General features: G+C 41.4%; 2 pseudogenes; both read right to left on the bottom strand.

Annotated features, from left to right (window-relative positions):
* Positions 1–2,436: 2,436 nt before the first annotated feature.
* LOC136381827 (importin subunit alpha-1 pseudogene) lies at positions 2,437–4,420 on the bottom strand (annotated as a pseudogene).
* Positions 4,421–4,882: 462 nt separating this feature from the next.
* LOC136382675 (U6 spliceosomal RNA) lies at positions 4,883–4,997 on the bottom strand (annotated as a pseudogene).
* Between the last annotated feature and the right edge of the window lie 5,041 nt (positions 4,998–10,038).

The following is a 10,038-nucleotide window of genomic DNA, read 5'->3' as shown; positions in this document are numbered from 1 at the left end:
CAGATGAGGAAGCTTATTGCACTGATTGCATCTTGCCCAGGCTGATGTACTTGGCCTGTGGCAGAAGCAGGTAATGAATCCAGATCTTGTATCCAAGGCAGACTTTGTCTTCTGCAGCATTGCCATTTACGAAGTCTTTGACTACAGCCAGTGCTGAGGAAAGCAGAACAGAATGAACTCGGTGTGAACCGTGTGGAAAGGGTATGGTTTAAATGTATTCATAAATAGCTGCTTCCCCTCAATTGATATCTTTCATTGTCTGCATTTCCAAAGCACATGTAGATTTATGAAGAAGATTGATTCTAATAAAAAGTATAGAAGAGAATCATAGTGTTGGAATACCAAGCAATCAAGACCTTGAGAGGAAGAGGCATTTATCTACCTTCTCCACTGGTAATTTCAACCACTGATAACTTCTTCAATTTCTTGAGAGAGATGAGAAGCATCCACTCAGAGTTGAGGCACTTTAGTTGTTCATTGATTGCTTCTCATACGTGCCTTGACAGGGAACTCCAGCCAGGCCAATGACCCCTTGCTGAAGTCAGGGACTGTAGTATCATTTTGATGATCCTACACTCAAGCTGGCAACCCCGTGCTCAAGCTAGTTGACACTCTAGCCATTGTGTCACCACAGGTCAGACCTCAGTTTGTTTATCTTTATAAAGTGATACTGATAATCTTGTATCAAATAAGAATGTAAATGAACTTACATTTAAACCATAAAATAGAGCCAATCATAAACTGCTGTTTGGCCACCTTTTACTAATTTCAAACTGCTGGTTCTTGGCACTTTTGAAAAGGGGAAGGTAAGAATCTGTGTAGGAGAAGTTAGCAATTTTCTCTTTCTTAACAGTAAGGGAAACCATTTCATAAATTATTCCTTTCAATCTGAACAGTTTTCAAAGGCCAAGATTTTCTATGCTCTTGATCTCTTCATCCAGCTGAGGAGCAATCAATTCTTTAAATCTGCATGACATTTTCATGTGGTCCTAACAAGTCAACAACACCTAACTCTACCACCTGACTTACAATGCCTCACGCTCTGTTCTGATCTGTTGACATCATGTCCCCTCTTCTCTACAAGTTATTGATGCTTTTTCTTTATTGTGGTAACAAAAGCATAACATAAAATTTACCATCTTAACCATTTCTAAGTTGATACTTCAGTAATGTTAAGTATATTAACATTATTATGCAACCATTATTACCATCCATTCCCAAAACTAGTTTCTCTCTTTAAAACCAACACCCTGGACCTATTAAACAAAGTAAAGCATAGGAAACGTAGTCAATAATATTGTAATAACTCTGTATGGTGTCAGATAAGTACTAGATTTATCAGGGTAATCACTTCCTAATGCATATAAATATTTATCACTGTGTTGTACACCTGAATCTAATTAATAAAGTATGTCAACTGTAATGGAAAACAAAACAAAACTTGTTTTTCCCCTACCCAAAGCCCCTAGCAAACACCATTTTACTTGTGAATTTGACTACTCTAATTACCTTTATACAAGTGGGATCATACAGGATATATCTTTTTATGATTGGATTGTTTTACTTAGTATAACGTCCTCAAGATTCATTTATATTGTAGCATGTAACAGAATTTCTTCTTTGTTAAGAATGACTAATATTCCATTGTATGTATACACTATATTTTGTTTATTCATGCACCTATTGATGAACACTTGGGTTTTTTCAACTTCTTTGCTATTATTGTGAATAGTGCTGCTCTGAACATGGGTGAATAATTTTTTTTATATACTGTATTCAATTCTTTTAGATATAGAAGTGGAATTGATGAGTCGTATGGTAGTTACATATTTAATTTTGTTTGAAGCAACAAAAATGGTGGAATTTATTTATAGGACACTGCAAGATATGACATTCTACGTAGAAATACAAAGCCCATTGAGAGAAGCTTCATATGGTATATACCAGGAGTAGTCAACCTTCTTATACCTACTGCCCACTTTTGTATCTCTGTTAGTAGTAAAATTTTCTAACCGCCCACCGGTTCCACAGTAATAGTGATTTATAAAGTAGGGAAGTTTACTTTATAAAGCAGACTTACAGCAAGTTAAAGCATATAATAATAATTACTTACCAAGTACTTTATGTCAGAATTTGGCTAAGTTTGGTAGAATAAATCTTTATAAAACAACTTACTATAGTTAAATCTATTTATTTATACTTTGTTGCTCCGCTACCACCCACCATGAAAGCTGGAATGCCCACTAGTAGGTGATAGGGACCAGGTTGACTACCACTGGTATATACAGTTTGTAACTGTTCAACTATAGTTTTGTTGTAAAAAGTACTACAATAATAAACCACTTTTAAAAAGAGTTCTTAGTAGAGAAAGAGTAAGACAAACTTACACCAGACCTAGTACAGAACAAACAAGTTTTGGTGTCTCAGCTGTACAACCTAACAGTTAAAGGTCCCAGGAGCGCCATCCTGAACTTGGCACTCATAGCCATCAGCGGTAGTTTCTGGCCCAACTCTGTGATCTTCCTCTTCCTCCACAGAGACGCACTTCTCAATCAAGTTTAATGAAGCTTTGTGCACACACTCAACTTCATGGTTTTGTAGAGCTGCAATTTTGTCCAAACCTCCACATTGTTCAATCTTTACACTAAGTTTCTCAGTTTCTCCTAGTTTCTCAGCAGCGGGAAAGGTATATAAAATGGCATCCAGAGTAGCCAGAATAACTCTGTTCTATTGTGCCACAATGAACGAGGCATACAATCTGTTCGACTGTTCCACAACTCGCATAATTGGTCACAGCTATACAGCTTCTTTTTGTCTTACAGTCTGCCTCAGAGAGAAAACAATGAGGAATGGGACTAATCCATGATTCACAACTTGCTGTATCTGGTCCTGGCAGCCAGCTGTGAGGTTGGACATTGTCCATGTAGCTTCCATCTGAACACTAGTTTTTGAGGTTATTAGCAGAATGGCAGAGACAGCAAGTGCTCCCACATCTATTATAGCCTGAGTCTGTTCTTCTGTACTAGTGACAGTATTTTGTATGACTCTTAGTGCAGGAGTCACAATCGGTAATTCACTAGCTTCACATGTTGGGGCACAACTCCTGTTTTCACAATCACTTTTTTTTTTAATTATTCAGTGGGACAAGGGGAGGCAGAGACAGACTCCTGCATGCATGCCAAATGGGATCCACCCAGCAAGCCCACTCGGGGACAATGTTCTGCCCATCTGGGGCTCTTGCTTCTTTGCAACTGGAGCCATTTTTTTTTTTTTTTAGCGCTTAAGGTGGAAGCCATGGAGCCATCCTCAGTGCCTGAAGCCAACTCACTCTAATCGTGCATAGCTACAGTAGGGGATAAGGAGAGAGTGAGAGTGAGAGAGGGTGAGAAAGAGAGAGAGAGAGAGAGAGAGAGAGAGAGGCTCGAAGCATAGGGGTGGCGAAGCAGATGGTCGCTTCTCCTGTGTGCCCTGACCAGGAATAGACACTGGGACATCCACACACTGGGCCGATGCTCTACCACTGAGCCAACTGGCCAGGGCCTCACAGTCATTTTAATTCATTCATTTGGACCATCAGTCATGTAGGAATTGGCTGAGAAGCTCTCTGTTAATACTTCTGAATCATTGTGATGCAGAAGACAAACTATAGTAGGAAGAATCTGCTCAACAGTTTCTAATGGGGGTGCAGGATTCTTGTTGTGACAGAGGTCTGAAAGTGTCCAGGTAAGATTACATAAGTAGTCACATGCTAAAGATGACAGACATACCAGAAACTGCAAGAAGAGCCAACAGTGGGTCAACTGCACCATACTTGATACCCAAGTCTCGGACGACTGAGCCATCACCCGCGATGTTTCCTAGAACCCATCCAGCTTGTTCAGTGACGTGAGCAAGGGGGGATGCCAACAGAGAAGTGAATGCTGGGATAACACCTCTATCTACCACAGCCATGGTGTGTCCTGATGTCCCAGAAGTAATGTTAGTGATGACCCAAGCTGATTCAAACTGAAGGGGACTATAATCAGTTCTGCCCAAGAAGGACACAAATTTTGGGATCAAATCAGCCCAGATTATGTTATATATGGGTGGCTGTTTTTCCCTAGAAAACAGTTACCTCACAGCCTGAGTAGCTTGGAGCCGGCTTTCCGAACTGTTGCTATTTATGTCTTTGACAGGGCCCTCAGCAGACCAATTTACAGTGCTCTGGTTGTTGCAGGTTTCCTGCCGTGGAGAAGTAGCATCGTCAGGAAATGAGCTTACATTTCTCCTTTTCAGCATCTGGTCATCCTTCTTCGCTTGCTTTCCTCAGTTCCGCATTAACTTCTATTCGGTGACACCTCATTGCTATACTAGCTTTCCCCTTGTTCTTGAATGTATGAAGGTAGGCAGCTGATGAATTAGCATTCTCGTTGGTGGACATGGTTATGAGACAGAGGGAGAGAGCTCTCCAGGGGGCTGGGGGCTGAGTTTGTATTCACACAGCTGGTTCAGGCTTTCACTGGAGAGGGTGCAGAGCACACAGGCTGCAGTTCGGTCGCTCTGAAAACATCCACCACGATCTGCCCAAAGACAGTGTGCTCCTTTTAATTTTTTGAGGAAATCCCATACCTTTTTCCATAGTACTTGCGCCATTTTTTTATTCTCACCAACAATACACAAGAGTTGCAATTTCTTTGCATCCTCACCAACACTTGTTATCTCCTGGCTGTCAGCATACTTTTTTTTTATAGTAGCTAGCCTAATAGCTATGAGGTGATATTTCACTGTAGTTTTGATTTGCATTTCTCTAATGGTTAATAATGTTGAGCATTTTTTCATATGCTTACTGGCCAGCTGCATATCATCTTTGGAGGGATGTCTATGCAAGTCCTTCGCCTATTTTAAGACTATGGAATACTTCATGAATTTATATGTCATCCTCACAGAGGAGCCATGTTCATCTGTTCATCCTCTCTGTGTCTTTTCAATGTTTGTACATGTCCCACCAAAGCAGGGCCATAGAGTCATGGTTCCCTAGTAAGAATTTTCAGTGTTTTATTAACATATTTTCTTCTTCTCAACAAACTGCTGAGCCACTATGCACCTACACCCAATATTTTTCTCCTTAAAAAAATATACAAGGGAATTGAATTTATTTCTGAAACTTATTTTTTGCTCCTCTTCAGGACATCAGCTCTTTCCATTGCTTGATTGCTGGTAGTCTCTGTGTTTTCTGGGGTTCGTTTTTTTTTTGTATTTGTTTATGTCTCTGGAGTGAGGGGAAAGGAAAAGTGAAGGTCTGGCTTAACTCCGCCACCTGAAACAACCTGATCAAGGTAGAGATGAGTAAGGAGCAATATTTCAACCTTGCGTCCAAAGGGGACATAAATCTTGCTCTCTCTCTCTCTCTTTTTTTTTTTTTTTTCATTTTAATCAGAAGTTTTTAATTCTCTCACCATTGATGTAAAAAAATCATTTATGCTTGCACTGCAACCAACATAAATCATTAACACAAAAGAATAGTGAGCAACCTTTAATCAATATCACTTGCTTCTATGCGACACTGTGGAAATGAAAGTATATAATTTGTCATTGATCATAAGTCTCACAAACATTCAGCCAGGACCTTGTATCTTTGTAGCACTTACTCTGTCCCAGATACACTGACTTTCTTTAGGTTTTTAGGGCAAATCATGGTCATTTCATCTCCCCAAACGTTGCACATCTTGTAAATGGCGGTGCACCAGGAAGATACACTAATATTAAACATAACCATACCTGATAAGAGAGCTTTAACATATATACAGCAAAAAGCTATTAGTTCAAAAGGACAAACAAAAAAATCCACAATTAAACTTACTGATTTTTAGTTTTCTTTTTCAGTCATGAGTAGAACAGCTATATATATATGTGTGTGTATATATATAATCTAATATATAATATAATCTGATTTTTAGTTTTCTTTTTCAATCATGAGTAGAACAGCTATATATATGTATGTGTATATATATTAGATTATATATAGAAATATATATAAATTATATATAGATATATATACTAGATTAGATATATAGATATAGAGATATATATATATACTAGATTTAAACAACATGATCAGTTTAAACTAGTTAACATTTCCAAACTCTTCTTAAGAATCCAAAATCAGGCCCTGGCCGGTTGGCTCAGCGGTAGAGCGTCAGCCTGGCGTGCGGGGGACCCAGGTTCGATTCCCGGCCAGGGCACATAGGAGAAGCGCCCATTTGCTTCTCCACCCCCTCCTCCTTCCTCTCTGTCTCTCTCTTCCCCTCCCGCAGCCAAGGCTCCATTGGAGCAAAGATGGCCCGGGCGCTGGGGATGGCTCCTTGGCCTCTGCCCCAGGCGCTAGAGTGGCTCTGGTCGCGGCAGAGCGACGCCCCGGAGGGGCAGAGCATCGCCCCCTGGTGGGCAGAGCATCGCCCCTGGTGGGCGTGCCGGGTGGATCCCGGTCGGGCGCATGCGGGAGTCTGTCTGACTGTCTCTCCCCGTTTCCAGCTTCAGAAAAATCGAAAAAAAAAAAAAAAAAAAAAAAAAAAAGAATTCAAAACCACAAGCTTTTGTAGAAAAGGTGAAAAACTTCCCAGGGGTTTCCCCACATTCATTATTTTCAGGAACGTGGATCAGAAACAGCTATGCCATCCACGTCCTCTCCGGGACCCGAGCACATTTTGTAGCCCACTTCCTACTCCGGACTATTTTCAGACTTACCAAAAAATAACAGAACTTTTAGATGAGGCTAGAATTCTTTGGCAACTTAATTTCTTCAAAACTGTATTAGTTTTTATGATTCATTTACTTCTAGTCAGGTTCACAGACGGATAACCACATATAAAACGTTCTTTGTGAAACTGTTCTCAGTCATTATTTCCTTGTTTCCTAGTTGACTTAACTACCTTGAGTAAATGAGGTCTGCATAGGAAAGACTCCAAATCTAATCACTTTATCTGACTAGGAATTTGCATTATGTCTCTGTCAGAAAAAAAAAAAAAGCTTAGTTCTATCTCCTGATATTTAACGTTGGAAAAACTGACAGGTGCTAGAATTTGTCCATTTTTCCAATACCACAGGCCCTACCTAGGTGGTCTCTCTTTATCCTTATATATATTTCTGCTTAAACAATGTCTCATTTCTTAGTTGCTTAACAGATTCAATGACAACCAACACATATTAAAATGATCTTTTCCCACCTCTTTTCCCCAGCTCAGTAATCATTAGTTAGGTCTTACAAATGACTGCAGGTAAGAGGTTTATCAAATATCTTGCATTTGAATGACACAGATAAGGCGCTATTCAGATTGTCCTGTGAGTTATCTCATCCTCCTCCAGTCAATCACTGGGCCAGCGCTGGGTATTGAGAAAATGTTTGTGCAATGGCATTCTGGTTCTGCTATTAATGTCTGTATTAATAACAATAGGTCAAGCTGTCTGCTGAAACAAACAATGCAGAATCTTAGTGCTTTAAATGATTGGGCTATTTTGTGTACATGCATCTCTGTGTGTGTGCAAAGGCCACTATTTTGTGCACATGTGTGTGCCTAGGCCCACACACATAGCAGAAAGGAGGAGGTAGAGGGAAGGAGAGGGAGGAGAACAGACAGCTCTGACCTGTGCTGGTATCTCTAGCCAGATGGATGTTAGAGAGCTGATAAAAGCTAAACATTGGATCCAACTGCTACTTGAACTTTACTGCTGCTGCCAGCTTGAAGAGCTATTGCTCGTGTGCTGCTAACAGGAACCATAAACCAACCAAGAAGGAGCTAATCTCTGCTTCTTCTGCCTACTGCCCTTGCTGGTACAAGCAGGAAGCCAGTTTCAAATGAGAAATGCAATTGCAAACTCCCTGCCCTGGCATTAGAGATAACTAGAGGGTGGGTGGGTTTTGAGTTGAGCAACAGTTGCTTAATAAAGAGGCGCAATGTTTTCTGATCTACTACTAATTTTACAAGCACTCTTATCTCTTACCCAGGGCTGATACCTGAGAACTCCTAATATCAACTCATATTATCATACAGAGTGTTGTAATTTAGAGATTAATGATTTCTCAAATGAAATTCGATGAGTCCAGATTTCTAATTAGTAACATGATTAGGAGCGTGGTTACCTTCGGAGGACGTTGTTCCATTGCTTTTGCCAAAAACCATACACCATCCAGCCCTCTTTACGCCCACTAGGGATGGATTTCATAATGGGGTTCCTGATTCCGCCAGGTTATTTCCCCAGTGACGACCCTTGGCTTGGAAAACCGAACACATGTGATTCATCATCATCCTACACACGGTAGCATCTGCTTTTTTACTTGCAATCTGCTCATCTCAGGATTTGGTTTTGTCCAAATGTCCCATTTCTAGTTCACTCCTGAGCCATGGAGTTGCCGAGGGAAGTTCCACATCCAGAAAGAACCTATATTTCCCAACTATTGGCAAAGCTGGGAAGTTCTGCTTAACAAGCATTCCATTTATTTATTGCTTTTTAAAAATAATCAGCTTTGGCCCTGGCCGGTTGGCTCAGCGGTAGAGCGTCAGCCTAGCGTGCGGAGGACCCGGGTTCGATTCCCGGCCAGGGCACATAGGAGAAGCACCCATTTGCTTCTCCACCCCTCCGCCGCGCTTTCCTCTCTGTCTCTCTCTTCCCCTCCCGCAGCCAAGGCTCCATTGGAACAAAGATGGCCCGGGCGCTGGGGATGGCTCTGTGGCCTCTGCCCCAGGCGCTAGAGTGGCTCTGGTCGCAACATGGCGACGCCCAGGATGGGCAGAGCATCGCCCCCTGGTGGACAGAGCGTCGCCCCATGGTGGGCGTGCCGGGTGGATCCCGGTCGGGCGCATGCGGGAGTCTGTCTGACTGTCTCTCCCTGTTTCCAGCTTCAGAAAAACGTAAAAAAAAAAAATAATAAAAATTAAAAAAAAAAAAAAATAAAATAAAAACAATCAGCTTCGAATAACAGTGTTATTAGGTTACCTAACTGTGTGGGTTAGGAACGTGGGCAGGACTCAGACGAGCAGTTCTTCTTCTGCCCTCTGTATTACAACATGAGTGACTCAATGCTGTTTAATTGGGGGTTAGGTTTGTCCGGAGGGTCCAAGGTACCTTAATTCATATGACTGTCATCCTCTAGGCCAGGGGTCTCAAACTCTCAGCCCGCGGGCCGCATGCGGCCCGCCGAACAATTTTGTGCGGCCCGCAGACTAATCCACGAAGTTCAAAATATTTTGGATAAAATTAAGTAAGCCTAGGGGCCTACTTGTATTTTTCATTTCTCTAGCATCCTAGCTAGATAGTAGCTTAGTTAACAGCAGTTGTGATGCGAACTACAGTTTCTGGTCGTTTTGTGACACTGAGTAAACTGCATGTACGATTGTGCTTGTTGTACTGATTTTTTTTTGTTTTCAACTGCAGTGAGAAAAGTGTTGCGTAACAGTTGCCTTTTGTAGACCTAGTGCGGCCTGCCGAATGGCTGTGATCTTGCTCTGCGGCCCACATGCTGAGTTGAGTTTGAGACCCCTGCTCTAGGCTGATCTCAGGGGAAACTCCTCCCTGTTACTGAAGTTATAGGGATTCTTTATATTATCTCTCCAGCGGGATAATGGGGTATTTTACCCAGACAGACCCATCAGTCTTCATAGAGGCTAGACTCAGATAACATAGTCACTTCGTCTACAAATCTATGCAAAGGAAGTATATTTTCCAAGTTGCCTATATCCTTCATAGGAGATAATTTTGTAAAGGAAGCATCTTGCTGCATACATGCAGGCAGAATTAATCAGATTAGCATATGTTGATGAACTGACTAATTAGGCTTGCTTAAGCAAGTCAGCATTCTCAGAAACAGAGACCAAACAGAAACTAGGCTTGGAAGCACAAAGCTCTGCTTTTCTGGTGATTTCATTTCAAACAATAGGAAAAATGAGAAACATTGCTCACGTGCTCATACAACTTCTCTACAGTGGTCTAAAATTATATCTTAATTTAGAGACTGAGCATTTGAGCACAGCCATACTTGAAACTCCACCGGGGACCAATCCAGTA

The sequence above is a fragment of the Saccopteryx leptura genome, chromosome 10 (genome assembly GCF_036850995.1).
Source record: "Saccopteryx leptura isolate mSacLep1 chromosome 10, mSacLep1_pri_phased_curated, whole genome shotgun sequence".
NCBI lineage: Eukaryota > Metazoa > Chordata > Mammalia > Chiroptera > Emballonuridae > Saccopteryx > Saccopteryx leptura.
This window is presented reverse-complemented; position numbering and strand designations above follow the sequence as displayed.